This window comes from Ostrea edulis, chromosome 7, assembly GCF_947568905.1.
Source record: "Ostrea edulis chromosome 7, xbOstEdul1.1, whole genome shotgun sequence".
Classification (NCBI taxonomy): Eukaryota; Metazoa; Mollusca; class Bivalvia; order Ostreida; family Ostreidae; genus Ostrea; species Ostrea edulis.
In genome coordinates, this window is record NC_079170.1 from 5,615,598 (window position 1) to 5,635,375 (window position 19,778).

General features: G+C 33.3%; 1 long non-coding RNA gene across 1 annotated transcript; it reads right to left on the reverse strand.

Annotated features, from left to right (window-relative positions):
* Positions 1-12,076: 12,076 nt before the first annotated feature.
* Positions 12,077-17,494, reverse strand: LOC130047745 (uncharacterized). Its single transcript, XR_008796560.1, has 3 exons — positions 17,107-17,494; positions 12,353-12,486; positions 12,077-12,205 (listed from the first exon to the last, which is right to left on the reverse strand). It is a non-coding gene; the product is annotated as an uncharacterized LOC130047745 (long non-coding RNA).
* Positions 17,495-19,778: the final 2,284 nt, after the last annotated feature.

Consider the following 19,778-nt stretch of genomic DNA (forward strand, 5'->3'; position numbering starts at 1 on the left):
ACAAAATTCTATATTTGAGACACCCTATATAAACTTAAGTTTTTATATTTTGGACACGGTATATAAACTTAAGTTTCTATTTTTAGACACTAGACCAATCTCCCTCTGTGTGATGTGAAATAAGTCGAATTCGTATCTATGTATTATACTCCTCAGGACAAGACGTGAATAAATGTATTTTAATGAGAAAAACAAAATGAGAAAAATAAAGCATTATCTATTAACCATTATTTTCTATAGTTATTTGGCGATTTAATTTCGGTGAATTAAAAAACACACAAATTTGGTCTTCCTCATATTCCTGTATGAAATAGAAATAAAATATATATACAGATGTATTGTATGTATTATGACAACGACTCAATGCACCACGAGCCCGAACGAAAATGAAAAACAGAGGGCATTCCGAACGACAACCTACTTCTGAGTGATCTGAACTAGCATTTATGAAGGTGATCGGTGGGGAAATAACATATTCTGGTGATGTTACTGGTTCTACAGGTATATGTTTTGTAGACAGTAGAGGGGTGGTGATGTGTACACAACATCTGTACACTACCCACACTTCACGTGTCTGTGCATTATGCAAGCACTAGTGTTTGCACAGCTTAAATTATAAGACACATGAAAGACTGCATGGAAGATAATGACAGGGATGTCACTAAGGATCAACAAGCTCCACTTTTAATTTGGTGTCTTTTTGCATCGAATAAAGTATTTCTCATCTACCACAAACTCTTTAAAGAAGAACACTTTAACAAGAGATGGGAGATGTCTCTCATTATTCATGGAAATAATTGTCATTAACACTATTCTTTTAGCCCCTTAACTGGCCCTAAGAAATGCAGAACCACACGACCTCTATCCCTGCCCTTGGTGACTAGGTACACAGACTCTTGAATAGCAGTTGACCTTTGCTGTTCACTACAACATCCTTTTTCAAGACCACCAATCCTTTTAACACAACTTTCAAAAAATGCAATAAAATGGGAAAGTCTAACAGATTGAAACACACAAGAGTCAATGTACTATAATCATGATTTTATGCGTGTTTATAAGGAACACCTTGTGTGAAATTAAAAATATTTTTGATATTTATGATCAAGATTCCTTATAGCAAATATTCTTTCAAGCTAAACAAAGTCATTATGATGTGCATTGAAGATAGTTATTCTTAAAGGGGCATTAGCTGTCATTTTGATACCAACAATTTGATTAAATGAAAATTGCTCCATATCATACATGTATATTTCAGTAATAACACCAGTATTTAATTATTTCAAACACCTTTTAACCTCAAAACAGGCACATGTATGTTATAAATATCACATGAATTTTGGTAATTAAATAATTATTGTCTTGCAAGACAATAATTCTTCCTGATGTATTTCTGTACACTAAAAGTGGCAATCTGTCGTTGTTTTATTAGCTTTCTCTTGTTTTTGTACAAAATAAATGTTTTATTAGGCATTCATATATATTTCTATACCATTGAGAAATTTTTAATAAAAAGGATGTCATCACTTTCACAGCTAATGCCCTTTGACAAACTACATAGCATATCATAATTAACTTGCTATTAATGACTATGTAACTCTTAAATTAGGTTAAGGGAATTTGATACCACAGTGAAGAATATTATATTGTAAAATGTACAAATGTGCAGCCTTGTAATTTATTAAACATAACAATAATATGATTTGACAAAGTGGATTAATCAGTAATTTACAGTATCACTTATACCATTCATAAATGTATTTTAACATAATGTATTTAGTACTATTGTGTGCTGGATTAGTTTTCAACCCCATGTAAATAATGAATTACATTCAAGGGCAACAACTCCTCTAGACACATATTCTGTTTTCAACACATTTTCTTCCATAGTCATAAGACATACATTATCATTTAAACTAATGTGTTAACGTGCATACCATAGGAAAAGATTCCACACATATATCATTACCTATTATCTATTGTGTAAATGTACATGGACTCCGTAGTTTAGATATCATATATCTAAAAATATGTTCATTTGAGATATTAATAAGTACAATGTCAGCTACAGTATGAGTTGAGGATTTTTTTCAAGTTTTGCATAGCAAAATCAGGATGGTATGTAAATCTATCCAAATACATCAGGGTCTTAGTACAGTTTCCTGCACATCCATTCATATTCCTGGTCATCCTATCTCCAACAATCTAGACATTACTTAGTTCTCTCCATGCCAAAACACATGGGGCTGAGACTCTTTCCAATCCACTCTGTTCTATTGCTTCCATCTGGATCTCATTCCAGTTTCTTCATTCTGCAATCTTTCTTTCTGCTTCTACTGTTCCTCTCCAGGTTGTTTTCGGTCTCTTAAATGCCCTCTTCCCTTCTGGTGTCCAACCTAACGCCATCTCACTGTCATTGTCACCTCCCCTCCATAGCACGTGTCCTATATGTGCAAGATAAATGATGTGGTGAAAAGAACTGATGTGCTGAAAGAGAGTCTGATATTTAAAAAAAGATCCTGATGTGTGAAAACTTCTGCTGTGAATGATAACTGATATACACTGTAATTATAGTGATGTGAAACAAGTCAAATTTCTATACTTCTGAGTGATGTGAAAGAAGTCAAATTTCTACATGTATATCCTATATTTTAACACTGTACATGAACCTACCTATCTACCTCTGTATGATGTGAAATAAGTCAAATATTTAAAACCTACCTCTGGGTGATGTGAAATTAGTCCAATCTTTAAAATCTACTTCTGAGTGATGTGAAATAAGTCAAATTTTTAATCTCCTATATTGTAAACACCGTATATGAATTTACCTACCTCTGAGTGATGTGAAATAAGTATATTTAAAACCTCCTTCTGAGTGATGTGAAATAAGTCAAATATTTAAAACTTACCTCTGAGTGATGTGAAATAAGTCAAATATTTAAAACCTACCTCTGAGTGATGTGAAATAAGTCAGATTTTTATATCCTATGCCTTGGACAAATACATGAACTTTCATACTTCTGAGTGATACGAAATAAGTCGAATTTCTATATTGTGTATCGTTGACATCGAACTGTAATCTACCTACCTCTGAGTGATGTGAAATAAGTGAAATATTTCGAACCTACATCAGAGTGATGTGAAATAAGTCAAATTTATACATCCTATGTCTTAGACATCGTATATGAAACTACCTACTTCTGAGTGATGTGAAATAAGTCGAATTTCTATATTGTGTCTTAGACATCGGACTTTTTTCTACTTACCTCTGAGTGATGTGAAATTTTTATCTCCGATATTTTAAACATCGTACATGAACCTACCTACCTCCGAGTGATATGAAATAAATCAGAATTTTATAATCTATGTGTCAGACACTGTACATGAACTTGCCTACTTCTGAGGGATGTAAAATAAATCAAATTTTTAAAACCTACCTCTGAGTGATGTGAAATAAGTCGAACTTTTAAAACCTACCTCTGAGTGATGTAAAATAAGTCAGGATCTTATATCCTATGTCTTACACAGATACATGAACTTTCCTACTTCTAAGTGATACGAAATAAGTTGACTTTGTATATTGTGTATCGTTGACATCGGATTTTAATCTACCTACCTCTGAGTGATGTGAAATAAGTCAAATATTTAAAATCTACCTCTGAGTGATGTGAAATAAGTCAAATTTATATATCCTATGTCTTCGACATCGTACATGAAACTACCTACTTCTGAGTGATGTGAAATAAGTCGAATTTCTTTATTGTGTGTCTTAGACATCTAACTTTTATCTACCTACTTCTGAATGTGAAATAGTCAAATTTTTAAAACTTACCTCAGAGTGATGTGAAATAAGTCAAATTTTATAATCGATGTCTCAGACACTGTACATGAACTTATCTACTTCTGAGTGATGTGAAATAAGTGAAATATTTAAAACCTACTTCTGAGTGATGTGAAATAAGTGAAATATTTAAAACCTACTTCTGAGTGATGTGAAATAAGTCGAATATTTAAAACCTACTTCTGAGTGACGTGAAATAAGAAAACTTTCTATAACTACCTCTGAGTGATGTGAAATCAGTCCAATTTTTAAAACCTACCTCAGAGTGAAGTGAAATAAGTCAGATTTTTATATCCTATGCCTTGGACAAATACATGAACTTTCCTACTTCTGAGTGATACGAAATAAGTCGAATTTCTATATTGTGTATCGTTGACATCGGACTGTAATCTACCTAGCTCTGAGTGATGTGAAATAAGTGAAATATTTCGAACCTACATCAAAGTGATGTGAAATAAGTCAACTATTTAAAACCTACCTCAGAGTGACGTGAAATAAGTCGAATATTTAAAACCTACCTCTGAGTGATGTGAAATAAGTCGAATTTCTATATTGTGTGTCTTAGACATGGGACTTTTATCTACCTACCTCTGAGTGATGTGAAATAAGTCACATTTTTATCTCCTATATTTTAAACATCGTACATGAACCCACCTACCTCCGATTGATGTGAAATAAGTCAAATATTTAAAACCTACCTCTGAGTGATGCTAAATAAGAAAATTTTCTATATCTACCTCTGAGTGATGTGAAATAAGTCAAATTTTTAAAACCTACCTCTGAGTGATGTGAAATAAGTCGAATTTCTATATCTTTATGTCTTAGACACCGTACATGAATTTACCTACTTCTGAGTGGTGTGAAATAATTCCAATTTCTATATTCTGTGTCTTTGACATCGGACTTTAACCCATCTACCTCTGAGTGATGTGAAATAAGAAAAAAATCCCATACCTACTTCTGATTGTTAAGCCGTTCTTGGCACACTGATTTTGACTGCGGATAACTCCGTTTACCTGATCAGGATATGGGGCTCACGGCGGGTGTGACCGGTCAACAGGGGATGCTTACTCCTCCTAGGCACCTGATCCCACCTCTGGTGTGTCCAGGGGTCCGTGTTTGCCCAACTATCTAATTTGTATTGCTTGTAGGAGTTATGAGATTGATCACTGTTCGTTATCTTCACCTTGCATACCTACTTCTGAGTGACGTGAAATAAGTTAAATTTTTAATCTCCTATATTGTAAACACCGTACATGAACTTACCAACCTCTAAGTGATGTGAAATAAGTCAAATATTTAAAACCTACGTCCAAGTGATTTGAAATAAGAAAACGTTCTATATCTACTGAGTAATGTGAATTAAGTCAAATATTTAAATCCTACCCCTCAGTGATGTAAAATAAGTCAAATTTCTGTACCTACCTCTGAGTGTTGTGAAATGAGTAAAATTTCTATATACTATATCTTAGACACCGTAAATATTTATACGATTAATTTACTACCATTATTGATTTTAATTATATTTAAATTATTTTCAAAATTCTTATACTATTTATCCACCTTTCTATTTGAAACAGCTTACACTTTTCGCAACATTAGCAACAAACATTGCTAATACGGTATTGGTTTGAATTTTGATGATGATTATTATATACATCTACTCTTGCTTGTAGTATTTTATTTCTTCCTCTGAATCCTATGCTTTCTTCCATCTATATATTCTTGCATGAAATGTTTTGTTTTTATTTTGTATTCTTTTGCATTGTTGCGCCCGTGAGATATACTTTTATGCTGTCTGACGTGTTTCATACCGATTGTTAAGCCGTTCTTGGCACACTGATTTTGACTGCGGATAACTCCGTTTACCTGATCAGGATATGGGGCTCACGGCGGGTGTGACCGGTCAACAGGGGATGCTTACTCCTCCTAGGCACCTGATCCCACCTCTGGTGTGTCCAGGGGTCCGTGTTTGCCCAACTATCTATTTTGTATTGCTTGTAGGAATTATAAGATTGATCACTGTTCGTTATCTTCACCTTGCATTAGGATGATTCCGATAGAGTTTAAGACTGATATCACTTAAAAGTGTTAGAAATTCTCATTTGTTTATTACCTGGATGTCATTAGACGTAGAGACAGGAAATGCTTTTCGCACGATAATTACAGAATCCGTATGATAGGGACGGATATTTTCCAGATTTAGGAAGGACACGTCGACACTTCAAGTTTTAGAAACGAAACTTTATAGATAAAATGCTTAGATTACATTAAAAATCATAGATAAATTACCAAGTTATATACGAATTATATTAGTAAGTCAGAAAATCTCACTTTATTGAGAAAAGCATGTTTTAGGAGTTTTAGGTATATTACATGACGTAATCAGCTGCACCATTGCGTCAAGATATAAAAGCCGCGAATCATAGTCCGCGGCGACAGAATTCCGCAAAAATATATTACATTACGAAGTTTGGCACCGACTGCTGCACCGAAGTTGAGGTATTTCCTTTATTTTAGCAAATACTTTAAGTATTAAAATACGTAGCTTATTTAGATTATCTAGATAGTACAAGAAAGGGAATTTTAGAGAATTAAAGTATAGTAAATTTATTGAGTACTTAGAAATTCATATTAATTCTTGTCGTGAAACTTGATAGTCGGTGCACTCGGGGTTCTGTCCCTGGGAGACACGCAAGGTCTCTCCCAGTTAGTTACTAGTTATATTTTATAGTTTATAGTTATTAAAGTTATTGTTATTTCAACGGATCTAGTTGGATCTAATATAAATTAGAAAACTTAGATAAGTTTATAGTTCGGTGCAAAGTTGCACCGTCACCGCACATTTCAGATGCGTTGAATTTAGAATTGATTAATTATATCTTCTGTATGAATGTATACTTGGTAGCGGTAAATTTGCATGGCATGCATATGATATATCCCTGTTCATCGAATATATAGTCTATGACGGTGTTATAGATTTAGGGTGGTGGACTTTAGTAGTTTAGACGCACGGAGTAGTTTTAGAGTCGGTGCAGAAGCACCTTGCACCGAGTTACTTAGATATCGTACTTAGTTTAACAATGTTCTATATGCATGATATGCTATAGATGTTGGGGTTGGATTTTACGTATAATTAAATTAGTTCAGGTTGTAATTCTGATGCCATTGTAATCTAGTAGAATATTAGACTAGTCGTAGTGTTCGAGAACGACTACACCTGTAGCACCCAACACCGGACAATTAATTACACCGGACACCTAGTAGCACCGGGCACCGATCAACACCGGATTTCCATGAGTGTTTTATTACTAAGACATTTTAGCCGAGCAATTGAACTGTGACTATACTTGTGTTTTTGATACTATCAATAAATTATTGTATTAACTATTATACATTTTCTTCATTGATATAGATAGGTACCTTCGAACCCTATTATTGTAACGAGACTCATAGGTACCGGGTAGATACCTTCTTGGTGTCTTATCATAGATTTTATAATATACATCCAACAGTCGTTACAGCATATGGAGAAATTCTTACCATTTGGCTAATTTGCATGCCGCCATCTTGGAATTCGAACTATCTGTCAAATTACGTAAAGCAATTAATAGAGAAAAATATGTAAAATCACAATTGTAAACTAACCTCTGCATAAACACACGTTTCCAGCACCATACCCCATTCTTCATGTTCGTATCTCTTCAATGAAACAACTTTCAACACCTGATCCCACCTCTGGTGTGTCCAGGGGTCCGTGTTTGCCCAACTATCTAATTTGTATTGCTTGTAGGAGTTATGAGATTGATCACTGTTCGTTATCTTCACCTTGCATGTAACTGATACAAAATTCGGAGTTCCATTTATAGTTAAAGTTTTGAATCGAAGAGCCCCATTTAATCCATTATAAGCATTTCAAGAATCTTTGAAAATCACAAAAAGTTAAAAAAGCAACGGATACAAAATAACGATCACTAATTCCAGCATCGGAAACGACAAATTGACATATGTTTTTCCGGAATCTGTTCACAGATTTATTGAATTATTTTTGAAAAAAAAGTTCGTTTTTGAATCAAAACCACCGTTTTCGGCATTTTTAGCATTTCGGCAAAGAGACATCTATGGGGAAAATCAAGTTTAGAAAATGCAGTCATTCCCATGTATTCGTTTGATGAATAGAAATGTCATGATTTTTTCTGTCCTTGACACTTGTACTGACGTCACGAAGCCCTCTAAGGGATACCTACAAAATGTTTAAATGATTTCGGAAACCAACATTTATGTAAATATGATGCTTCACTGAACTTGATCCATTTTCAAAATAAAGGAAACATTTATTAGTGAATATGTATTCGTAACTGCAGTTAAAATGAATATTAATACTTGAGATAGAATATTGCTTGGTAAAGGTGGGATCGCCCGATGATCTGTATGTTGTTGTCTAGGGGGAGGGGGGCTATGTTATATACATTGACTTACCGAACAGGATCCTATTTGTGTAATATTATGTGGACAAATATGTACGTGCCGGGGAGTATATTTTGTTTTTAAATTCAGCTCGTGTTTCAAATATTGTGTTGTCAAAACTTTTCAATTTTTAAAAATTAATTTTTACACCATGATTACAATTAAATGTACGCGGTAAAATAATTTCTGATAAAGTTACGCACTTAATGAATATTCATAACCTTAAGATCACCTGATATCAAGCTCATGAATAAAGTGGTTAGAATTTCTCCATATGGTTAATCTGTGTATATGTGTACATGCATGCTATGTGTCTTTGACCTTGACATGAATGTTTGTGATAGTCGGTTAAAAAGCTCTACAGAGCTTGTGATTGATTTGACAAATCAATGTATATAGTGCCGACTTTAAATAAAACTCACTTTACTTTACTTTTACATTATACCTACCTACCTCTGAGTGATGTCAAATAAGACAAAATTCTATATTTGAGACACCCTGTATAAACTTAAGTTTTTATATTTTGGACACGGTATATAAACTTAAGTTTCTATTTTTAGACACTAGACCAATCTGTGTGATGTGAAATAAGTCGATACTCCTCAGGACAAGACGTGAATAAATGTACTTTAATGAGAAAAACAAAATGAGAAAAATAAAACATTATCTATTAACCATTATTTTCTATAGTTATTTGGCGATTTAATTTCGGTGAATTAAAAAATACACAAATTTGGTCTTCCTCATATTCCTGTATGAAATAGAAATAAAATATATATACAGAGGTATTGTATCTATTATGACAACGATTGAGAAATTTTTAATAAAAAGGATGTCATCACTTTCACAGCTAATGCCCTTTGACAAACTACATAGCATATCATAATTAACTTGCTGTTAATGACTATGTAACTCTTAAATTAGGTTAAGGGAATTTGATACCACAGTGAAGAATATTATATTGTAAAATGTACAAATGTGCAGCCTTGTAATTTATTAAACATAACAATAATATGATTTCACAAAGTGTATTAATCTGTAATTTACAGTATCACTTATACCATTCATAAATGTATTTTAACATAATGTATTTAGTACTATTGTGTGCTGGATTAGTTTTCAACCCCATGTAAATAATGAATTACATTCAAGGGCAACAACTCCTCTAGACACATATTCTGTTTTCAACACATTTTCTTCCATAGTCATAAGATATACATTATCATTTAAACTAATGTGCTAACATGTGCATACCATAGGAAAAGATTCCACACATATATCATAACCTATTATCCATTGTGTAAATGTACATGGACTCCGTAGTATAGATATCGTATGTCTAAAAATATGTTCATTTGAGATATTAATAAGTACAATGTCAGCTACAGTATGAGTTGAGGATTTTTTTTCAAGTTTTGCATAGTAAAAACAGGATGGTATGTAAATCTATCCAAATACATCAGGGTCTTAGTACAGTTTCCTGCACATCCATTCATATTCCTGGTCATCCTATCTCCAACAATCTAAACATTACTTAGTTCTCTCCATGCCAAAACACATGGGGCTGAGACTCTTTCCAATCCACTCTGTTCTATTGCTTCCATCTGGATCTCATTCCAGTTTCTTCATTCTGCAATCTTTCTTTCTGCTTCTACTGTTCTTCTCCAGGTTGTTTTCGGTCTCTTAAATGCCCTCTTCCCTTCTGGTGTCCAACCTAACGCCATCTCACTGTCATTGTCACCTCCCCTCCATAGCACGTGTCCTATATAGTTCCATCACCGTCTCCTCAGCTCATTGTTTATTGCATTCATGTCCGCCCTGTCTGCCACTTTTTTTCATCATTTTCTGCCTTTATCCCCAGTATCCTCTGCAAGCATCTGATCTGGTAAGCATCTATTGACTTCCCACCTTGTCACCTTCCAAGACATGGACATGCAAAATTTCTGAAAAAATAAATGCAAATATACCCCATGATAAATTTTAAATACATGCATCGTAAACAGTACAAAAGAGCATTATCGCTCGCCGGGGTAACCTCGGCCCTGCCATTGTAAAGTTGTTGTGATTTTAAAAAGATTTCAATCTTTATTCCCATGAAAAATGTTGATCCCATATTGTGGCCCCAGCCTATATGAGCCCAAAAGGATCACAACATTACTGAAAATGAATTCACATAACACAGAAATGCCTCAATACCAATATGATTGACATGATCTTGCTGTTCTGGATAAGACCAAGGTCACAAGGTAATTGATCATGGTATGATACAAAAGATCTTGCCATAAGAAATCTTTATACAAAATATGAAAGCTCTATCTTAAGGTAGTGATTGCATGGGTCATTGAAAATTAATGAATCTATGAATTTTTTTTAATTTTTACATATTTTGTAGTTGACAATAACTGTAACTCATTGTGAAATTATAATATAATATATGGTTTTCACGAATTGTGACGCTACGGTTGCCATGGTATCCCCTCTTGTCGACTTTCCATAATAAATGGTACATGTATTTCAGATGGTTTTTAAGATTGAAACAAAAAGAGTAAGTGATATAAATTGAGAAAAAGATAACAGCCAGTGCTGCTTTTTAGAATACACACTTTTTGATTTCTCTTAACATCCACGTTACATATTAGTATTCCAGATTTATGTGTACTAACACCATACACATGTTATGAAATTCATAGCATATCATTATTTTAATATAGGCCTAGTGGTTTGTGAATTAAATTTACATGCTGTAAGACTGAAAATTAACGGGGGGGGGGGGGGGGGGGGGGGTTATATGCATTTTGGAGACTTAGGGCCTAAAGACTATTATTTAAAAGATAATTAGTTACATAAAGAATTTTTCATTTGTATTGTATTTCATTCCTATAGTTCTAAACATATTTTCACTTTACCCTGTGCTTGGTTTTAGCTGCAAGTTTTTGTGTCCATCGTCTGTCATTATTACTGATGTTTAAGCGCTTGCCGTATTCCGGGATCGCAAGCGAAAATAGCCTCTTTTTAGATACTACATGAATAAACCACGTGATGCCTTGCAATCACTACCTTAAATAGTTGAGATATTTTGAGGTCCGTGTTTGCCCAACTATCTATTTTGTATTGCTTGTAGGAGTTATGAGATTGATCACTGTTCGTTATCTTCACCTTGCATTGAATAGGTCAGATTTTTATCAAAAGTAGGTCAAACTTCCAGGTCAAAGTCTCAAGACTGAACACCGTTACATCACATGAAAGAACTTTTCTTAAAGAATGTATATATACAAAATATAAAAGCCTTAGCTTAAATAGTTCAAGAAATATTTTTTAAAATGATTTTTTCTATATACTTGTATGTAAAACCTTTATCCCCTATTGAGGCCCACCCTACCCTCGGATCCATGATTTAAAAAAATTGAATCTGCACTATGTCAGAGAGCTGTCATGTAAATTTGAAATTTCCTGGCCCAGTGGTTCTTGTGGAGATTTTTAAATGACTCCCCTCCTATTTTTACATTTTTGTGATTACCTCCCCTTTGAAGGGGACATGGCCTTTCATTTCAACAAACTTAACCCATGGATGATGTACGCCAAGTTTGGTTGAATTTGGCCCAGTGGTTCTGGAGAAGATGAAAATGTGTAACGTTTACAGACATACGGCAGATAAAAGGTGATTAAAATAGCTTACTTGAGCTTTCAGCTCAGGTGAGCTAACAATATATCTTTTAAGATGTTTCAGCATATATTTATCTTTCATTAATAAAAACTTCTTACTCTGCCCCTTTTCTTTTCAGTGGAATGAAATCTGGGTTGTAAGGTGTTAGTTACAATACTAGCCATTTTTTGTTGATTTTTAGCTTTCTGGAAACGTCATTTTGAAGTTTCAGGTAGGCTTTGTTTCCTGAAATTAAACTTTAAAAGAAAAAAAATGTTAGAATTTCTGATTTTATTTTAAACTATGTACATGTATTTGGAATAAGTAAATACTTGTAATGTTCAAGGGACATTATATGGAACGAGTGTGGGATTTTAATATCAATTTATATACTTAGCTGTTACCTTCCCATTGCATGTGTCATGGAAGGATGGTTGTATAGGACATCAGCTGCTGATTCACAATGGCCTTTCTTGTTTTTCCTTGGTATTTTGAGTTGCATTCCCTTTTCGTCTGAATTACATTGGTTTCCATCTGTCTGAATATTGAAAATGTTGTCAGATTTCACATATGAGTTAAATGTAGATATTGTTGGAGACTATCATTTTCATAATTTTTTTCCATTTAACAAGCCTCGAACATCTTGTATTTAGTGGCTTTGTGTTACCACCATGATTTTGACCTTCAATTCTTATTGAATCTATTAAATCTGGGTAGATCTACAGTTCACAGACAATACCCATAGTCTAGTCAATCTAGCTCAAAAATGAGCAAAACCTCAAACTAATTGCAACAGAAATGAAATTTTGATTATTCATGCAAGAAAACACATGCAAACAACATATTAAAAATCGGCTTTTGTATTTCCATGGGAAAATTGGAATTTTGGGGTAAAAGGATGTGTTTTTTCATGAAAATCGCTAAAAACTGGAAATTGAAGAAAATGTCCATTTTATGTAACATACAGTAAAAATAAGTTTCATATCTCAAATTTCAACCTGGAAATGTTCGATTATTTTTTTTTTACAGCAGAATATATTCTTTCCTTGACTGTAATTTTTGGGTAAAATCTTGCTTTTTTTAATATAATTGTTAAAGATTGAAATTTTAAGAAGAAAACCCACATTTTGTCATACATTTGAGTCTACCAATAAAAAAAATGAAGTTAGGATTTATTTTAAAAACTGCTCAACAAGTAAGATATATAGATTATTGGCAATATATATGAAAAATACCATTTCAGGTAGGAAAACCTACCTTTTTCTGAAACAAAAATAGTGAAAAACTGGAAATGATAGGAAATGACTGTTTTATAGAAGAGATGACATTGATCTTATAAATTTAAGAATAAAACTTCCAAATGCACAACTAAACTTTTCTGCACCAATATTTATTTTCCCTTGCCGAATTTTGGGCTGAAATCTTCATTTTCCAACAAAAATCGTTAAAAACTGGATTTTGGAAGAAAATACTTTTTCCTGTCCATTAGGCATATATGAGTTACCACATGAAGATTTATACATTAAAACAAACTGTTAACACAAAACAAGTGCCCCTTCAAAAATGGTCTGTAAAAGATGACCGACATTTTTGCAGTTACTCCCCTTACATCGGAAGTTGGAGGCGCGCTTACCATTCCGGTCCTATGTTTCACATAAATACATGTAGTATTTTAAAACAAACAGTGTATAGTAAAGCTTACGTTACCAAATTCTTTATTAAGCTGAGTTTTAACAGTTTGTACTACATCTATGACGAAACAAGGTTCAGTTTCTTCGATTTTATAAAGAAATCTTTAATACGTGCACTTCGTCAAGTTCTAGTGTTTGGGAAAGAGGGGGGAGGGGGGGGGGGTTATAGCCGTATTTGATGTTTAGTTCTATCCAAATTATTGTGCAATTAATACCGAGAATCTGTTTTAAAAAACAATGGACACATAGAATTAAAAGCAAATGAATCAGGCACGCAGCATCGTACAAAAAAGGGGTGTGTGAAGATAATTTCACAATATTGCCTGAAAATTGACAAGTAAATTTTAATCCAAAGTTATAAAAATCCTTGATGGTGTGTGTGGTGGTGGTGGTGGGGGGGGGGGGGTAAGTTTGTTCTCTCAGTTCAATTTTACACGTCCACTGTGTACAGTTCACGACAATGCTATTTTTTTTTAAAAAAGAAAAAGAGGAGGGAGGGCAACCAATCTGTCTAAAAATCTACCTCTGTACGTAAAAATTTATCAACTTTGCAAGTAATGATAAAAGGTGTAGAGCCAATTATTGCTACGTGCCTGATAATTATATAAGTGATCATTTGAGTAATTGCAGTACAGTTCAGTCCATGTTTTTACAAATACAACAGCTAGTGTCACAATTTGCCTTGCATTTACAAAAAACTAAGTTCACACAGTTTTCACCAAGAACCCCCCCCCCCCCCCCCCCCCCGCTTTAAAACTTAATATGACAAATGTTGAAACTAATCGAATAAATAGAAAAGAAACGTACGATTATAAATAACACTCTGTATACCTCTGTATACCTTTTCTACTGTTTATTCACAAATGAAAGTGTACATTAAATATATTAAATGTTCATTTATATGTTTTAAATATTATGTGGTATTCAACAGTCGCTTGTCTTTTCCTTTTTCCGCTAAAGTGTAATCGATGTCGGATGACAGAAACTTGCGGGAGTTTTTATCCCCCCCCCCCCTAACTAATTGAATTTAAATTTTCATCCGACATTGATTTCGTCCCTTAGGGCAGTTATGTTTATTTCAGTGTTCGTTGCTATTTCTGTGCTTTATATATAGACATTTCAAACACAATGTGCATTAATGTTGTATGATCCTCTTGAATTTACGATAAATAATCCCATTTCCATTCTCAATGATCGTGTGCCAGCGTGGCGAAAATTCCATCGTCATCGAAAACAAGTTTTGTCTTGAATAGATGGTCGGGCGGTCTAGCGCGCTGTTCGCATGCTGCTAGGATATATGGTTCCGCAGGTCGTGAGCCCAAGACTAATTAGAAAGAGTAACTACTCGATTTTACATCAAATCATGATACTATGCGCAAGTGTTTACTTACATTGATTTTTATTATTTATATTATCAATGTTTTATTATCATTATTATTACCCATGAATGACTCCCCAAACCTGAATTTGAAAAAGAAAAGCAAAAATACTTTACTTACTTAGTTTTATAAAAGTTTTTAATACAAAACGCTTGCTCAAATGATGAAGATACAAAATAACTGAAACTTTAATCCGAATGGCTTTCCATACTTTCTTTTTTAACAACCGTAATTCCCCCTTGTAAATTGACACTAATTCTTTAAGATTTCATTTATAATTTATTATTCATAACTTCTAAAGTAAATATTGTGTTTTATAATTAAAATTAATTCAGTAGAGGGTCAAACAAAATATTTTGAAGCTTTATTCGCGAAAGTTCCCCGGGAATGGAAGTCGGCAAAGAATATAAGATGCTGAGCAATATTGTATGTATATAGAAGGTTTTAAAATCACCTTTTTAATACAACTGTTAAGCTGTTTAATCGCGTTTTTTATTACATGCACTTTAGATTGTCGTGTATAACTTTATTCCGATGACTGTCACAGTTAAGTTACTCCCCTTTACGTGTACGGCGTGCCGTAAACACCACAAAATATCGATGGTTTACTAAAACATTTAAGGTAGCTCCATCCTCGTGTGACTTATCAATATTAATGGTTAAAAGTGGAAAAACTTTATTAATTTCTACTCAATATAGTTTAATTCAATTAATAACCAAAGAAAATGTATATGTCATCACCTTTTTAAAGATGTCAGACATACAAAAACAGAAGTATACATCAACATCAGAAAATCACACATTTTCGTTAAACAGAATAATAAAAATAGATAAAAACTTGTTGAAATGACAAAATTTAAATATCAACAGTTTTAAAATAACTGCTAATTCATAAATATGTATAGATTAATTGTGGATATTAGGGAAACCAATGTATAATAGACATCCTGTATAGGAAATCCCAGCACAGGAGTTATTGCCCTTAACAACATTTTAAAAATCATAAATAATTGATTATCTATGGAAAATATAAACTTTTTCAGTATTATTAGTTTACCAGATATTTTATTATATCCATTGAATAGCATTCCTTAAAAAGATATATTTCTATCATGTGCAAAGTTAAATTTATTAAGATTTTTGCAAAAACCTATGACATCATATGAGGATCGATCAATCTTAAGTCTAAATTTTAAATATTTCCCATTGTCCGATTTTGTCCGATTTTTTGTATGTTGTTAATCACGCTTTTGTTTAACAAATTCCGTCGAGTTTGTTTCTGTTGCAATTACTTTGAGGTGATTTGCTAGATTGACTAGACTAAAGTGAAGAGTAATTCTTGGAGTAATACACTCATTAGTATATTTCAATTTTTATATGTAAGCATTAGTACCCAGTTGATACATGTGTGTTATCCCTAATGCAATATATAAGATGCTTGATACATCAACAAGAGGCAGCAAGAGTTGGTGCTAAAAATATATCCACTTCAGCCTCATGTAGAATGAACAGATACATCATGTATAGAGAATAAATATAAAGTTTATATGTTGAACTGTATCTGTAAATTACACTAAACTGCAATGTCAGAACAGCAAGAGACAGTGCTAACGGATAGTATATTATTAGTATTATATGTTAGTTAATCCACTAAGAGTGAGTAACAACATTCTCAGTCCAACAACATAGGTGTGATCGGTCGACAGAGAATGTTTACTCCTCCTAGGCACCCGATCCCACCTCTGGTGTGCCCAGGGGTCTGTGTTTGCCCAACTGAGATTAATCACTGTTTGTTATCTTCACCTTTCACTGTGTTTACTAGTTCTGGTATACATGCTATATCTGATAAATTTGATAACATCCCTTGAGCCTCCCATTTTCATCTTAACACTTTAGCCTACACCCATCCCCCCCGATGTCCACTCCCTCAAATCAATGTCTTATATCTAAAGCATTTATGTCAATATTGAAACGGGATTGTACGAAAATACAATGATCATTTCGATGTAATGGTATTGTGAAACCAGTAGGCTGGGTTAAGTCTTGCATTTCATTCATAACATCAGCTTAGATTAGCCCTATACTTACCTTATCTCACCTCAGCTCTGGTATGTCCAGAGATCTGTTTGCCCTACTTTCAGTTTTGTATTCTTCATGGGATTTATGCGATTGATCGTTGTCCATCATTTTCACTGATCTATTATAACGGTAAGAAATAAATAAAGAAAGAAGTTTTTCCTTCAACGTCTTCGCTTAGCTTCGTTTGTTTATTGCCGCCATTGCGCACTAGCATTCCGGATAAATGATATTTACCGGATACGTCTCTTTCATTCCGCTCACTTCGCGCGAGACCATAGGTTGTTTTCATCTGCCCGTGTAGCACATTCCTCAATCGGAACTCCTCGAATGTCTCGCGCACTCAACATAGGATCTCGGATGTAATACGATGGCATCCATGAGTGAATTTGATGCATTGTCAAATTATTATTATTCCGAACAAATATAAAGTTTATATCTGAAATTAAAGTATTTTTTTTTTTATTTTTTTTTAATTTACTCTGCCGATGTAACATTCTCAATAGATGTTTTATGAAGTTACATGTAGGTTGTGTAACTATTATATACCAATATTCGTTTTATGCTTTTTTTTAAAAAAGCAGAAAATACCTGGTTGATTATTTCATACATATGTGTATATTGTTTTATTGTATCAAAAGGTACTGAATTTACTAATTTAAGAGGACAATACAAATTTTTATAGTTTTCACCACTTTTTTGTGCGACGCGCGTCGATCGCTTTTAGCGACGACGTTTTGTCGCTAATTTTAAAGAAAACCGCGCAGCATGTCACAATTTCATTTTATCGTAATATAAAAACTACCGAGAATTATAACACGAATAAGGGCCCATCAAAAAGGAAATTCCCTCTACTTTTACAGGCTGTATTTACTTTCCCTATTTCCATATATAAATATAGGTAAAACGCCTATATGTTTAAACATTGAGAAATAAAATCGTAAGAAAACGTACATTTGCAAAAAATTGCTATTTTCTTATCACTTTGCCAGGCATAAAAAATAATTTTTATATCTTCTGAAAGCTGGGAATATATGCTTTTCAAAAATATAAAAAATATTGAATTCATAAGGAAAATAAAAAAAATCATATCGAGGGGGAAATGACCTTGCGAAAAAGCGTTGCGTCATATTTAGACGAAGCCATCCTTCACTTTAAATGCTTTTTTTTTTATTTAATGGCATTACTTACTTTATTGATTTTTACATAGTCAAAAATAGAGTAAATTTCCAAAAATATGATATATGGATCATATATCTTATGATCGTAGTTTCAAAGATTTAGAGGCACTCCTTTTGCGTTGCCCTGTTTTTACGCGCCACCGGTCAAATTGACCGGTACGGTAGAGAAGTTGATGGTGACGTCGTCAGTTTAATATAGAGTTTTCCGTTGAATATATTACAGCTGATATGGTAGATAAAGCATAACAGTGGTCATTTTCATAAATGGCACATTCTCAAATACCAGATTTAGTATTTTGGTGAATTTTCTTCTCAGGGCAGATTTTGGCTAAAACCGTACCTTATCCTTTATAAAGGAAACTAATTTCTTGATGAACAGTGCATACAATCAGCAACAATATAATTAAATTAACGATTTCTAACAAATTTGATCGGGATCGGTACTTTTTTCCCCAGTTTGAATATAGTGATTATATCTAACATTTAATAATTTCGTTTCAATTATTTTTTACAATATATTTCTTGGATATATATCTTTTCTGACATGTTTCTTGAAGATTTTTTATTCGTAGATTAAATTTTATTTTAGCAAATAGCGTTTTAAATTTTCATAGATATTTTTCTAAAAAAAATAGAATGTTTATATCTGAATCTTTTAGGCATGTTTTATCAGATATTCATATCAAACACCAAATCACAGCGAAATGTGGACTCAAGAATCTCTTATTTGCAAACAAAACACCTTTATTACCATTCCGGGGAAAATTACAGAAAAATCATATAAAATAATTGAAAGCTTGTTTCATTCTTTCAATGGTGAAACCATACTTCATAAGTGTATTAACGAGCCATTAAATAAAATTTTAGTGTAGTGAGCTACCTTAAATGATAAACTGGTGTTGATAAATTTGAATGATGAAAGTATCCACCTTTCATATCATTTAGACTCAAAGTTCGTTAAAATTGAATACCTTAAATTTTTGTTCCGCGGCAAAAAAAAAAAAAAAAAAAAAAAAGGTGGGGGTCCGGACCCCCTCTGGATCCGCCATATAACGGCAAACAGATCATTATGAAACAAGATGTACTGTGAGCAATGCTCACTAAGAATACCCCCCCCCCCCCCCCCCCCCCCCCCGCTTACCCCAATCTCCCAAAGGGTGTTGTGAATAGGTATAAATTACCTCTTTCCTGAGTGTAAAAATATGGTATGCCTTTGTAGAAGAAAATGGAAGATATAGTCCGAACACAAATCCATGGCATAAACCTATAATTATGACCTTGAGATCAAAGGTCAAGGTCATAAAGAGGTCATGAATGTACATGACATAGTCTCATGGTTTTACACCCATGTCTTATGGTATGACTATGTTAAAACCCTATAAACAATTTTGCCCTTCAGATCAAAGTTCAAGGTCATATAGAGGTCATAAAATACTCGACACATCGTCTCATGGTGAAACACTCATGTGTCAAATATGATATGCCTATGTCAAAGAACAAAGA